Source organism: Uloborus diversus, chromosome 5 (assembly GCF_026930045.1).
Source record: "Uloborus diversus isolate 005 chromosome 5, Udiv.v.3.1, whole genome shotgun sequence".
Classification (NCBI taxonomy): domain Eukaryota; kingdom Metazoa; phylum Arthropoda; class Arachnida; order Araneae; family Uloboridae; genus Uloborus; species Uloborus diversus.
The window spans coordinates 165,695,165-165,709,290 of record NC_072735.1 but is presented as its reverse complement, the minus strand read 5'-3'; the positions used below and the strand labels follow the sequence as shown (position 1 = coordinate 165,709,290).

The 14,126-nt window shown below is 33.6% G+C and overlaps 1 protein-coding gene across 1 annotated transcript in view; it reads left to right on the top strand.

The window, feature by feature from the left end:
* Positions 1 to 14,126, top strand: part of LOC129222080 (carbonic anhydrase 1-like) — a 103,310-nt gene that overhangs the window by 37,660 nt on the left and 51,524 nt on the right. The window lies entirely within an intron of this gene.

Here is a 14,126-nt window from a genome sequence, read left to right as displayed (position 1 = left end):
CCCTCACGTCTTTGCCCGCAGTGGAAAATTGATAGGTCATTTGGTTCGCCTGCATATTTACAAATAATGGATGATGAATTTCTCGCCAATTTGCTATGTTCATTTGAGGTCGCATATATGGTACTTTGCTCGTCAACGTTGTGGTAAATTGCTAGTGCGCGTTATGGTAATTTGTTCGTCCACGTTATGAAAATTTGCTCGGTAAAATGTTTTTAAATTTGGAATAGGAAAAGAACAAAATCGAATTTTCAAAAAATCGCTTCGAGATGTTCACCCCTATGCTACGAACTAATTTTGTGCTAAATTTCACGAAAATCGGCCGAACGGGTCTAGGCGCTTTGCTCGTAACAGACGTACAGATATCCAGAGACACAGACTTTCAGCTTTATTATTATTAGTAAAGACAAAGATAATTAAAGTTTGGGGCACCATAAAAAAACGAAAGAAGTGTTGAAAAATCTTGTGGATTCTATGATTAGGGTCCTGGGGATTGGCTGCTGCCATCAAAACCAGAGGCAGCCTAATTGCATGTTAAATGCTTTTCAGTTCAATTGCGCGTCTTTATTATCTTTTCGGCATAAAAGAACTTGAAAGAACTCTTCATTTCATTTTATTCTAGTGTAATCAAAATAAATTCCGGTTTTTGATAAACCTGTACGATTTTTTTATTTGTTTTCTAAATTAAATTAAGTAATATGTTTTATTCTATAACGTAAGCATATCTTGTTTTTAAAATATACTGACATTAAAAAATATGAGTTGAATTGAAAAAGTATATTTCTTTGCTTCTTTTTTTTTCGGGAAGGGGGGGGGGAGAACCCTTGAAAATGTGTAAACATATTGCTCTAACTTGCTGTACTTTTTAGGCAATTGTGTTAATCATTAACCAAAACACAACGGCACTCAGATAAACATGTTTTTAATTGCAAAAGAACATTCGTAGTTTCAGCAGTGTTTGACAACTCCAGTTGTTTATTGTTATCTGGGCTAATTACACTGTCCGTTTACGGAAGTGCCCTAACCGATTATTTAGAATCATTCTGCTTTTAAAGGCGAGTAGCTTTTATAGCCTTTCGCTACTACAATGTACTTCCCCTTGATTTTCCTACATTTTGTTTCAAAAATATATTCCTTCTTGATTCCCTTTGCGTTTTCTTAGCCCGACGCCGCCAAATGCTTACCGACTATGTGCAGAAGGCGTGCTTTTTGAATCAGTGGATCCAAAAGTCATGTTGTCGGTTTCCAGCAGTTACCATGAGTGCAGACTGCAAAGTTGCTGGCGACTTTCCCTCCCCTTCAGAACCTCGCTTATACTGTGGAGTTGGTACTTCCATCTACCAAGGTCTTTCCCATTTTGGGGACTCCCTTTCTTAGGAGCCACTCACGAGTGATACAGTAAAACCTGTCTACAAGGATATTGTTGGGACCTTAAAAAATATTGTTATGGACAGGTTATCGTTTTGACAGTTTGATTATTTATGCTGAAATTTTGCTGGGACTAGAAATAAAAATGGTTCGAAAAAAACCCGGAAAATTTCGGAAAAAAACCGTTTTTTTTTCCAAAGAGGTATATTTCTGATTCGGAAAAATTGAAAAATTGAATTTTTTCAACTTTTCAGGAAGTTTTAATTGAAATTTTCAGTAAAAAGTGATAAAATTAGAAATTTCTCAAACTTAATTTCTGATGCTATTTCCTTCTCCCCCCCCTCCTTGTATGTTAAAATATTTTCTAACTTTGATAATGCAGGTTGTTGTGTTTTAATATAATTTTCATATAGATAAAAAAATACATTAAATATTTTTTGCACAAAAAATTGAGATTTTTTCACAAAATTATTTCAATAATGTCGATTAGAGGAACCGTTAGAGGTGATGATATATATACATTCTATATTAGGGTGTCTCCCCCCCCCCCCCCGAAAAAAAGGTCAGTTTTCCGAGCACACCGTTTTATATTTTTCCTTTTAGGGCAAAGCAATTATAAAAAAAGTTTCATATAATTTAAACAAAAACAACTCGTGCCCCCCCCCTAAAATACACTTTCAACAAACCAGCCCTATGCACTAGGCCGAGTTTTAAAAATTAAAATTGGCCGAATTTTATCACAAATAGATCTTAAACACAATACTTGTTCTTATTACTTTGAACCTATTTTATATAATATAACATTAAACAAAACTTCACTAACTTATCATAACACTGAACAAAACTTAAATTTAAATAAAAAGTTCTGAAAAAGTACAGAATTTTTATTGTTATAAAATCTCATAGCAGTATTTGGACTGAAACTGGATTGGAAAAATCAAAACTCAATAGCTTTCCTTTTCAGACAGAAAAGTTACATTGCAAGGAAGGGAAATGATACTTATTTTTCTTTCAAACAATATCAATCATGTCTGAAAGTCAAATTTTTTTGTTATTATTTCAAGTTTCAAAAGCAATCTAAAATAGAAAATGTAATAGTTATGATTAGACACATCTTACCCAATATTATTAGTTGAACAACGATTTGACTTATGTCTGGTGTTTGAAGAAGAAAGCTCTCAGTTATAAAACAAATAAGTCTTTTTTTTTTTTCAAAATAAACTTACGTTTATGTGTATTTCTGCCAAGAAGAAAAAAAAGATGCCTCGATTGCATATATTTTTTAATGCTTAACCCTTTATATGTTCCAAGAGAACCAGAGCTATTAAAAAACCCTAATTTTCTTCATGAAAAATCATTTTTTCCAGAAAAAAACGGTTTTTTTCCACCACTTAAAAATTTCCGAAAATTTTACATCTCTAGCTGGGATCAAGGAAAATGTCGTTTTAGACAGGTTTATTGTTATAGACAGCTTTCACTGCACTTGAGTCTCCCAAGTGCCATCAACAACAAGAACAAAAACACAATATTAAAAAGTTGAAATAAAACATTGTTAAGTGTAAGATAAAATGCTATTATACAGGGTGTTCCGGTTTAACCTGCAAGACCTCTTATTTTCGCTCTTATTAGTACTAGATGCGTACTTCCAGTGTTGCCAGATGGTCAAATCCAGATTTCCCCAATTCCCTTCCAACTTTTCCCCAAAACGCGATGTTTTCTATCAAAATTCCCCAAATTCAAAAATTATTTTTCCTCTAATATTTTAATAAAATGAATCAAATTCCTCTTAATATTTTTGTCTCTTGAAAAAACATTTTCCCCCAAATAGCCAAATTTTCTTACAAAATTCCCCAACTTTTTTTTTCTTCTCATTCTCGCTTTTTTTTTTTTTTTTTGTCATCTTTATCTTTCTTTATTTTTCTTTACTAATAATAAAGCTGAAAATCTCTCTGCGTCTGGATATCTCTCTGTCCGGATGTGTCAGGATCTCTGTGACACGCATAGCGCCTAGACCGTTCGGCTGATTTTCATAAAATTTGGCAAAGAATTAGTTTGTAGCATGGAGGTGTACGCCTTTAAGCGATTTTTTGAAAATTCGATTTTGTTCTTTTTCTATTCCAATTTTAAGAACATTTTCCCGAGCAAAATTATCATAAGATGGACGAGTAAATAACCAAGTTATCATAACGTAGAACCGTAACGTGGGCAAGCCATTTGGTGAGAAATTCATCATGCATTATTTGTAAATATACAGGGGACCCAAAAGACCTTTTAATTTTCTACTACGGACAAAGCCGTGCCGGTGCCACTAGTCATAAATACAAGCACCTGACCGAGAGATAAGAAATAGCCAAATATTTTTTTTCTACTCGCATCAACTGCTCTGCTTCTTTATGTACATTTAAACTATGATTTTTGTATATATTTATCCAAGAACGTTCTTCATCACTTATTTTTACCTGTTTCACATATCAACTAGTTCATCCAGAACATTAATGCGAATTCCGTAGCATAATATTCCACATAATGCGAAATTCAAATTCTATAAAGTTGAGCAAAGCTAAACAAACGCTGTTTGATACAAACAATGTAACTACTACTTCTTGACGCGACTTTAAATACGAAAAAAATTCTTTTTTCCCGAGGTTTTTTTTTCCCCGGCTTTTCCCCAACAAAAAAATTTTTCCCCAAAATATTCTTCTCAAAACCCATTTCCCCAAAATTTCCCCAGAGAGCACCAGATTTCCCCAAAATGGGGAAATTCCCCCAATCTGGCAACACTGCGTACTTCCAACTGCAAAATTGTTCAAAATCAGATTCACAGTTAAGATATTGAAGGTTTGAAGCGAGAATAAAAATGAGTCAGTAAATGCAAAATTTAACTTTTTACTCGGGCCCTAGGTCCCCTAACTTATATTTAGGGAAATAATCTCCATTGAAAAATAATTCCAACACAAAAAGTTTGACATTAGAACAACCAACATTCACCAAAAAACGAAACGCAGCGTTTTGTTACACACCACTTCACGCTCGCCGCCAATAGCACCTTTTGGGGGAAAATATAGTGGGTAACAAATGTTTGTAAAACTATATATGCGCATAGAATGTGGTTTTTCAAATTATTCGAGGTTTGTTATTTCCAGGTTTTGTGGTGTGTTTTTGTGTATCATGGCATAACATTTGCATTTATTTGTGAATAGCAATGAAAAATATAAATACACTTTTTTTTTTTTTTTTTTACTTCGACAACCTGTCATTCTTCTAAAAGGGCGATAAGTTCCAATCTCATCTTCTGTATGGTCCCGAAAAACTTTGAACTCGAATGTCTCCTTGTGTTTTGGTCGCACAAATGTCAAGTTTTTTGTGTCAGTAATATTTTTCAATGGAGATTATTTCCCTATCTATGAGTTAGGGGACCTGGGGCCCGTATAAATAGTTAAATTTTGTATTTTTTGACTCATTTTTATTTTTGCTTCAAACTTTCAGTATCTTAACCCTGCATCTGATTTTGAACATTTTTGTAATTGAAAGTATGCACCTACAACTAACGGTTGCGAAAATGGAGGTTTTTCTAATTAAAACGGAACACCCTGTATAAAAAGAAGGGAGGGGCGCCGACCTAGAAAGGATCATGGCGCAGATTGCGCCATTGAAATTTTTAGGGGGAAGGGGGATTTGATAGATATTTTTCACTTTTTGGGGGAGGGGGTCTTTTCGGCATTTAGGGGGGCGGGGTGCGCGCTTGCCCTTAGGTGGGGTGAACACCCCTGAAAAAGGAACAAATATTAAAATATGTTGTCTCAAAGAACAAGCATATTTCTGGGGACGCAAAAGAAAAGTTCCAGTTATTTTCTTCGCAGCACTTGTGAAATTTAACGGTTCAAGAAGTAATGGAACATCAAAAAAAGGAACGCGGGCTTAGCTCAACTGTGCAGCACTTCCAGCGCTAAAAGTGAGACAAATTGAGTTTTGTGTCTCGACTACCATTAGTCGATTTCATGGACTTTCATGTGTGTGTATGTGTGTGCCTCTCTGTTTCTCTCAATTTCTCTTCTCAATATCACCGAAGGCCTTGACATCAGCGTTTCAGGAAATCGACAGCGTTTTCTGTCACTTGATTGGCAGGAAAAAGAATAGATTCCCTCAATCACACACACAAAAAATTCCTCTTTCCTTCAGTTCTTCCATTGCTTTCTCAATCACATCCTCGGTGAACAAAATTCTTCAGAAATCCTTTTACTTCTGCAAATTTCTGCGAAAAATTTTCTTTTTTTCCTTTCTGGAAATCGAAGCAATACTCGTTTTCATATTAAAACTTCTTAACATCAGCCATTTTCTTTTGCTCTTAGATTTTAGTTATACTTGGGTTGTTTCCATCTGTCAAAAGTACTACTTTTAGTCACTGAAGTTAATAGTATGAGCAAAAAGAATAACATTGAGCGAGGAAAATCTTTTATTTTCGAAACGTTTAATTTTTAATTCATTTTTTAAACCCTCCGACTTTTCAAACAAGGCGCGCGTTTCTTTATGACGTCGCAAGTGTCAACTTTGGCGCGCTACTAAACTCGCGCACTGAATGCTTACGCTAGCTGTCTACCGTGTTTCCACGATAAAATAATTCAGAAGCGAATTAAATAGTGCGCTCTACGCTTGCTATCAAGCATATCGTTGCCAGTACATGTGAGTAAAGATACGAATAAAATATTGCGCTCTTCGCTAATGGCATCAGTGAATGGTATTTCATCACTTGTGATGTCATGTGCAGAAGCGTAAAAAAATAAAACTGAATTTGCGCACCAAATTAAAATATTTTTTAAAAAAAATTTAAACTTTGTCAAATTCTTTTTAAAAAATGGTCAGATTCTATGTTTTTAAGCATTCAGAAGACAATACGTTTAAAATTTCGGAAACGACCCCATTATCAATCAGTTCTGAAAGGAATTAGAACAGTAATTAACATAATTAAATATTTATGTTTTTTTCTAATGGGGGGCAACAATTTTGTTCCACATTATTTGCACCTCTATTGGCCGATAGCCATTACCACTTTGAGGATTTTGACGCGCAATTTCCACCAAATGGAAGGCCCTGAGCTCTTAGGATACGAAACTGCCCTCGAATTTTTAATATTGCCTAAAGTATTCATGCCAAATCTATTCTTAGGGATATTTATCATACTGCATAATCTTGCGCCATGGACGCAGACTATTTTCTGCATCTTGAAAACTCTACGACCGTTCACTACGCCGGCCGCGCCGTTCAACCCGCTAAAAAAAGATTTATGTTTAAATATTCAGAATTACGCTATTGTAATTGCACGTAATCTTGCAAACTACTGTAATCTGTTTCTATAAAACCGGTGCGTGGAAGCTAAAAAAAGGCCTCATTGCAATTCATCGAATGGCAATGCTTGCGAGTTGACCAATGATTACAGCTTTAAATATCACATGTTAGATCTAACTAATGCGCTTTCAAAGCCGAAAACTGAAAAAAAAAAAAAAAAAAAACTGGCAGTTTGTTTAAATGGCAGATGTGTAGCCAAAAACTTGATTTTAAATGGCTGACGTATTTTAGTTTCAAAACGTAAATATATCTTCCACAATTTATGTATTTCTCTTAATTTCACAAAATTGTTTAAAAAATAAATTATAATTCTTGTATTGAAGACTGGAGAAAGTTCATTGGAGCTAGATTAATAACTGTAGTGACCAGTGAGCGATTGCCGAGCGGCAGCGAGCAGGGGAGAAACTCACTAGTCAATTTAAAAACTCAAACTTGAAAATATATATTTCTTTTATCTTTTATGTATTTAAAGTAAGTCATTTTCTTCCACAATTAAAACAATTTTTTCCCGTAGCCTTTTTTAAGGAACGAATTAATTTCTTGCCAAATGGCTTTCTAAATAGCGATCAGTAAGAATGGAGCTATTCACAGCTTCTTTGTGAAGGTATCAATGTGTGTATTTTGTATTGTTATTTTTGCAGCCATGACAAGCAGATTTTTAAATTAAGTTAAACACGAAGTTATTTGAAAAATTTGCTTATTTAGTCGCAATACTATTCTGAATTCCAGGACTAATGGTAATTTTACTAATAATAAAGCTGAAAGTCTCTCTCTCTCTCCGGAGGATGTCTGGATCTCTGTGATGCGCATAGCGTCTAGACCGTTTGGCGCTATGCGCGCCAAATTTCATGAAATTTGGCAAAAAGTTAGTTTGTAGCATGGGGGTGTGCACCTCGAAGCGATTTTTCGAAAATTCGATGTGGTTCTCTTTCTATTCCAATTTTAATAACAAAACTATCATAAGATGGACGAGTAATTTACGAAAGTATCATAACGTGGAACCGTAACATGGGCACAAGCCAATTGGCGAGATTCGAAATTATCATAACGTGGAATCGTAACATGGGTACAAGCAAATTGGCGAGAAAATTCACCATACATTATTTGTAAATATACAGGCGAACCAAAAGACCTTTTAATTTTTCTATTACGGGCAAAGCCGTGCGGGTACCACTAGTACTGCATAAAATCACTCAGAACAAAGTCGCAGTACCTAGCAGACAAACGCAGGTTGTTCGCAAGTCAATCGCATCCAATCTTCCACAGAGCTCTTACACCGCTTTTTTGACACGCTTTTATTAGCTTCACTTGTATGTTTGTGAGTAACTCTCCTTTGGACTAAGAGCTAGTGGCTTATTACTGTTAGTACATTCCACCACTTTATGAGCGTTCGTGGCCGAGCGGTCTAAGGCGCGGGTCTTCGCTGACGTCCACCTCCGGGAATCATCGGGCGTGCGTTCTAATCCCGTCTACACCGAAATTAAATTTATAATCTTGCAACTCCATTTTCGCCCACTTTTTGTGATCGGATTCTTTTAAAATTTGGAATGCAACCTCAAATCCGATGACAATGCAATATTTTATAATCAAATTATTTTATTAACAATAAGTTATTAGTTTATTCTAATTAACACGTTTTTATTAGCTTAACTTGTATGTTTGTAGGTATGTTTATGGGTCTAATTTTCCTTTCAACAAATAGCCAGTGGGTTATTAGAATTACTTACAACGTACAAATCAGAGCTGCAGAGTGTAACAATGTTTGCACATGAATTTACCAGAAAGCATTCAAAATGTCTGATGCAAATAAAATAATAGTTTAAAAAACTAAAAAAATACGCATTTGTAGCAAAGTGAACTAAAAAGTAAAAAATGAAGTAATAGTTAAAAAAAAAAAAAAAAACACTCTTTAGTAGCAAAATGAACTAAAAAGTTAAAAATAATCTTTGGATGACAAGTATATAAAGTAATTGACCAAACATTTAATTTTACTGTAATAGAAAAAAAAGCGTCGGGGGGCTTCTTATCAGTTGTCTTAAATTTCTTCCACTTGTTATCCATGCAAAAATGTAAATAGGCACCCCCCCCCCCCCACGCTTTTTTTTATTGCATTAAAATTAAGTGTTTGGTCAATTACTTTATATACTTGTCATCCAAAGATTATTTTAACTTTTTAATTCATTTTGCTACTAAAGCGTGTTTTTTTAGTTCTTTAAACTATTATTTTTTTATACCTCACTGCCAAAGAGCCTGGAAATTTGGAGAACACTGCGTTTCTCGGGGTAAAAGTTTCAAGGTTTTTTCCGCCTTTTGTGGAGATGTTGAAAGTTAACTTACGTCTCCTGTGGTATATTCTTAATAAAAAGAACTGAATTCTCTGTAAACGTTTTTTCTCTGTAAGCGCAGTATTAATGCAAAGAAAACAACTTGTCTTTACTGAAATACAGAGGTTTTCCAAACTGGGTGCCGTGCCGTGAGAAAATTCTAATTTTTCAGTGATTGCCTCAAATCGGGAAAAATTGGAAATCTCTGCTATAATGCATATGTATGTATACGAAATTTCAACTAAAGCATTTTAGGAATCATAGTAAATTCATGTGCTTCAAATAAAAACCAAACTGCCGGCCCATGTAACCAGATTAAGTGTCTTTCTCCTTTTTAAGTGTTGACACGCGCGTGTGTATATATATATATATATATATATATATATATATATATATATATATATATATATAAATTTATATATATATATATATATATATATATATATATATATATATATATATATATATATATATATATATATATATATTAAATTTGTGCTGTAATAACGTTGATTTGCTAGTTAATAAAAATCTAATTATACGCGCGCACGCACACAATCACTTATATACGCATATTTATAATAATACAGTAGTACCTCCTGTAAGGGACTTCTCTATTAAAGGGACATTTTTTCTGGTCCCAGTCCCTTTGAATTGGAACCTCCATGTATTTGCCTCTGAATAAGGGACACTCTATTTAAGGGACAATTACAGAGAAAACTTAACAACAATTAATGTATAAATGTATCACGCAAAGTATTGAATTTACTGGAATTTAAGAATCTAAAATTCAACTAATGAAAGTTTGACATTAACGTGTACAAATATAATGCACTGTGAAATCCTTGCTAAAATTTGCATTCGTGTTTTCTCTTCTTAGTATTTTTTTTTCAAGTAGGCTCACAGCCGAAGAATAATCAACCGCCTATGAATAGCTTTGTGTAAAAAGCTTGAAATGAGAATACTGGTTGAAATTTATTTCATATTAAATTTTAAATTGCATAAAATCGAACAAGTTCATGTACATTCATGTTCAGTCATTTAATTACTTCCAAATAATTCATGTATGTTACAAAACTATACCATTGCCTATTTTTTTAGTTAAATTTTATTTATTAAAAGAATAACATTTGAAATTTAATTCAGTAGAAATCATTTTTAGCATTTTAACTTAAATACTAATAGAGTACGAAATTATTCTGAGTTAATGTATTGCATGCATCATTTCATATACCTCCGAAGAAGGGACACCTCTATTTAAGGGACGAAATTTCTGGTCCCCTCAGTGTCCCTTATTCAGGGTTGGCAAGTTTCTGCCAAGGTGGTTAAAACCACTGGTAGAAACCGGTTAAAACCGGCATGGCAAAAACCAGTTTCTGCCACATTTGCGGCAGAAACTGGCAAAAACTCACAAAATGGCAAAAAATTAATTATTGACACACAGTAGAAAATGCAAGGAAAAAATAATTAATTTGTTAACTAAAGCACAATTGATTGTTACATTGCAACAAATGTTACATTGTTTGAACCCTGCAGTTGCCTCTTAGAAAAGGTGGTTTCAAAAATCCAAACAGTTTTCTCAATTAAATGTTCACAAATGAGGAACTTAGGACTATTCTCGCAACAGAAGAGCTAGCAGGCAAGGCATCAAAGAACAAGCAATATTCGTGAAACTTTCATCAGTTGTATATTTTTTCAAACTAGTCCACCATCTAGTAACTGGGAAAGTGGTAAAAATTTAACTGGAAAAATAAGTTTCGAGAAATGCGGCCAATTTGTTTTGCAAAGCTGTGACATTAGGTACATACAAAATCTAATTTAATATTGGCAAGTAAAATTCTGACACTTTCTTCTTGAAGCACGTGATAATTTTAATCACAAGCAATTCAGATGAAGCATAAAAAGCGAGCAAAATTGCAATCAGTAATTTCCTGTTTTTAGTTCTGTATGTCACTCCTCTTGCTTAAGAACCCATCTGATTTTTGTCCTTTGTTAGATTAATGCAAATATTACGAGCATCTGCAATTGAAAAGTTTCCTTTCCAAACTAAATCAAGGGCATTAGCGTAGGATTTTATTGTTTTAAATGATGAAATGAAGTTTGATGTTTCAATTTATTTAAACGAATATCATTTAGTAATTACTTTAAAAGTTAAGTTAAAGTTAAAGACACTTAAGTTTTTGCCAGTTTCTGCCGGTTTTTACCGGTTATAACCAGTTTCTGCCACTGGCACGGCAAAAACTAGTTTCTGCCGGCAGAAAGCCAACCCTGCCCTTATTGAGAGATTCTACTGTACATTCTATGTAAAAATGTTTATCACCTTTAAAAGTTTAATGTATAGTTATTTTTGAATGAGGTTTAGAATGAGGCAATACCCCCCCCCCCCTCCCTTCTACCCTCATATATATAGGTGCAACTGTAAAAAAGATACATTTTGACCAACAGTGGCAAATAAAATGAGCAAAAAAAATAAAAAATAAATTAATAAGTAAATAAATAAAATAAAGTGCACACATTTCTTAACTTTTTGTGTTGTTTTAATTTTAAAAAGTTGGTCGTCATTTTTTAAATTTTTATTGTAATTTTGTAACGATATGCAAATTACCCGTATGTATTTTTAAAGCAATGCAACATTGTTCTATCTTTTATGCCATTCGAACCTTTTATTTCAAGTTATTTGAACTTTTTTTTTCTTGTAAATGGAACTTTTGTGCTACGGACACCGTCAAAGTTAGCCTTGTAGACAGTTTTAAAAAAATGTTTCGTTTGTTACTCTGCAAAAATAAAAAACGCTATTCAATGAAATTGCAACAGTTTTTAGTTTTAGCAACAAATTTGAATTTTTTGGAAGTACGTAATCACATGTTTCACTTAGACGTCTGTTCTGAGTGAAACTGCTTAATAATTGCATCAGCATTTTGTCCATGAACCTGTTTTTTAATCATCGCGGTTTTTTTTTCCTTCTTTTTTAATCCTGCGTATTATTTTGTACTTAGATAAGTTTTTGAAAAATTTTGTGCAATCAGGCCAAAAGTATTTTAAATGTTTTGTACTAAATCGTTTTTTAATGTGGGAAATTATGTTCTCTTACTTTGTATTTACTTTTTTTGTTTTTAGCTTTCCCAAAATTCTTTCCTTTTCATTTCTTGGCTCTTTCGTTTTGCTGACGTCATTTTTGTCACTTCCTTCAATCATATAATTCTTCGCAGCGTAGGTGACCTAGTTTTTTTGCCAGCTCCCTGCGAAATATATATTATCCACCAATTTATGCTGCAGCCTGTCACGAAAATGCTCATTTCACACTTATCGCTGCACGTTTTCCCGAAGAAAGGAAAATAAATCAGCAATTGTTCGTTACTAATAAAACTTTCCATATGCCCTTTTTCGCGACTTCTGACGACGTCATTGTCGTCTGCGTAGAACAATCGAAGAGAATGAAATGAAATACTAAGTCCTGCTTGAGAAGAAAAATTTGTTAGTCACATTTTCTACCGATTGATTTATTATTTATTTGTTGTTGACAGATGTTTTTTTCTTTACATTGGGATAAAATATTTGGTGATAAATTGAAAATTCTAAAACGCGCTCTTTATCTTTTAATCACTTCCTTTGTTCAGTATGTAAAAACACTAGCCACCTGCGGCCACCCGCTGGTTAGCCTTTTTACATTCGCCTTTCTATGTTTGTCTTACTTGTCATGGTCTGTTCACGCCAGGATTGCCGCCTTAGGCGGCTGCTTAAATAAATTTTGCGGCTGTATTAATCAATCCATATCTGTCTATATCAATAGTATTAATTTGCATAAAATATTTTCTAACCGTCGTTTGGAATTTTTCCACAGGAGGGGGGGGGGGGGCAAAAGGTGTACTCTCAATGCACATTATTTTAGAAAAATAGCAAAAAGCCATCCACTTTTATGGGAATACATTTGATTTTCAAAGTCGTAGTCGTAGGAGGACGGATGTGCAGTGATTCCTTCCCGCCCTCCTTTTGAAGTTCCTTAAATGACAGGCCTGTCTATCTGTTACTGACCATGTATATCGAATTCTATATTTATCTATCTACCTATACGATCTACTTCTAAGTTTTCTTATCTATCTCTATTTATTTTAACCTAACTGTCAATCCCTAACAAAAACAAATATCATGCAAAAAACCGCGCTTTATTTATTTAATTAAAATAGACCCCCCCCCCCAAAAAAAAAGCTATATTCTCCGTAGTGTGCAAAACATAAAAAAAAAACCTCACTGCTTTCATTGAATGTTTCAAAAAAAAAAGCTGCAGTTGGATCACGTGGCCATGACGTCATTGCTACGACGTCATCGTAAATTCTGTAATTAAGGCTCAGAGCCAGGCTGACATAAGTCCAAAAATTGCGATTTTCTGTTTATTAGAGCGCATTGCAAAAAGAAGCCTATTTCGCATCGAGCTATGTGAACGTCATTCTTTGAAAAAAAATCTTTTAAATTTTTTTACCAGTGTTAAGGGAACGCTCGTCCCATCCTTTTCCTACTCCAGAAAAAAGTTTAGCCAAACTCTTTTAAAATTACCATAATGTGACTTTATGGTCTAGCTCTGAGGTACAGAATTGAAGATCGCATCCGGCTATGCTTGGAAGTTGGGCAGTGCTCTGCATTAAAAAAAATAAATGTAAAAACCAAAAAAAAAAGAACAATTGTATATTTTTGGAAGCTTTTTTTTTCCTAAAGAGAGTGAAATGTTTTTACTATTACATAGTTAAATTTTAGAAAAGAGGCCTTTATACTTTTCGCGGGAAAAGTTAAGTAAAAAATTTCAACCCTTAGAAAAATGCAAAACAAAGTTTTTTTTTTTTTTTTCAAAAATTCATAAAAAGTACAAAAATTGCTCTATCTACAAAAAAATTTTTTTTTTTCATCATAGTACTTAAAATTAAATTTCCTACATTTTAGTACAAAAAAAAAAAAGTCTGGGGCAATTGGTTCTGAGTCTCGTGAGTAAAAAGTACTGAAAACTGCTAAAAGTCACATAAAAAATTAAATAACTTTTTTAGGCTTAAGTTTTTTTAGGAAGAAATTAAAGCTTATGTTACCTCCTGATAATGAAGATACAGT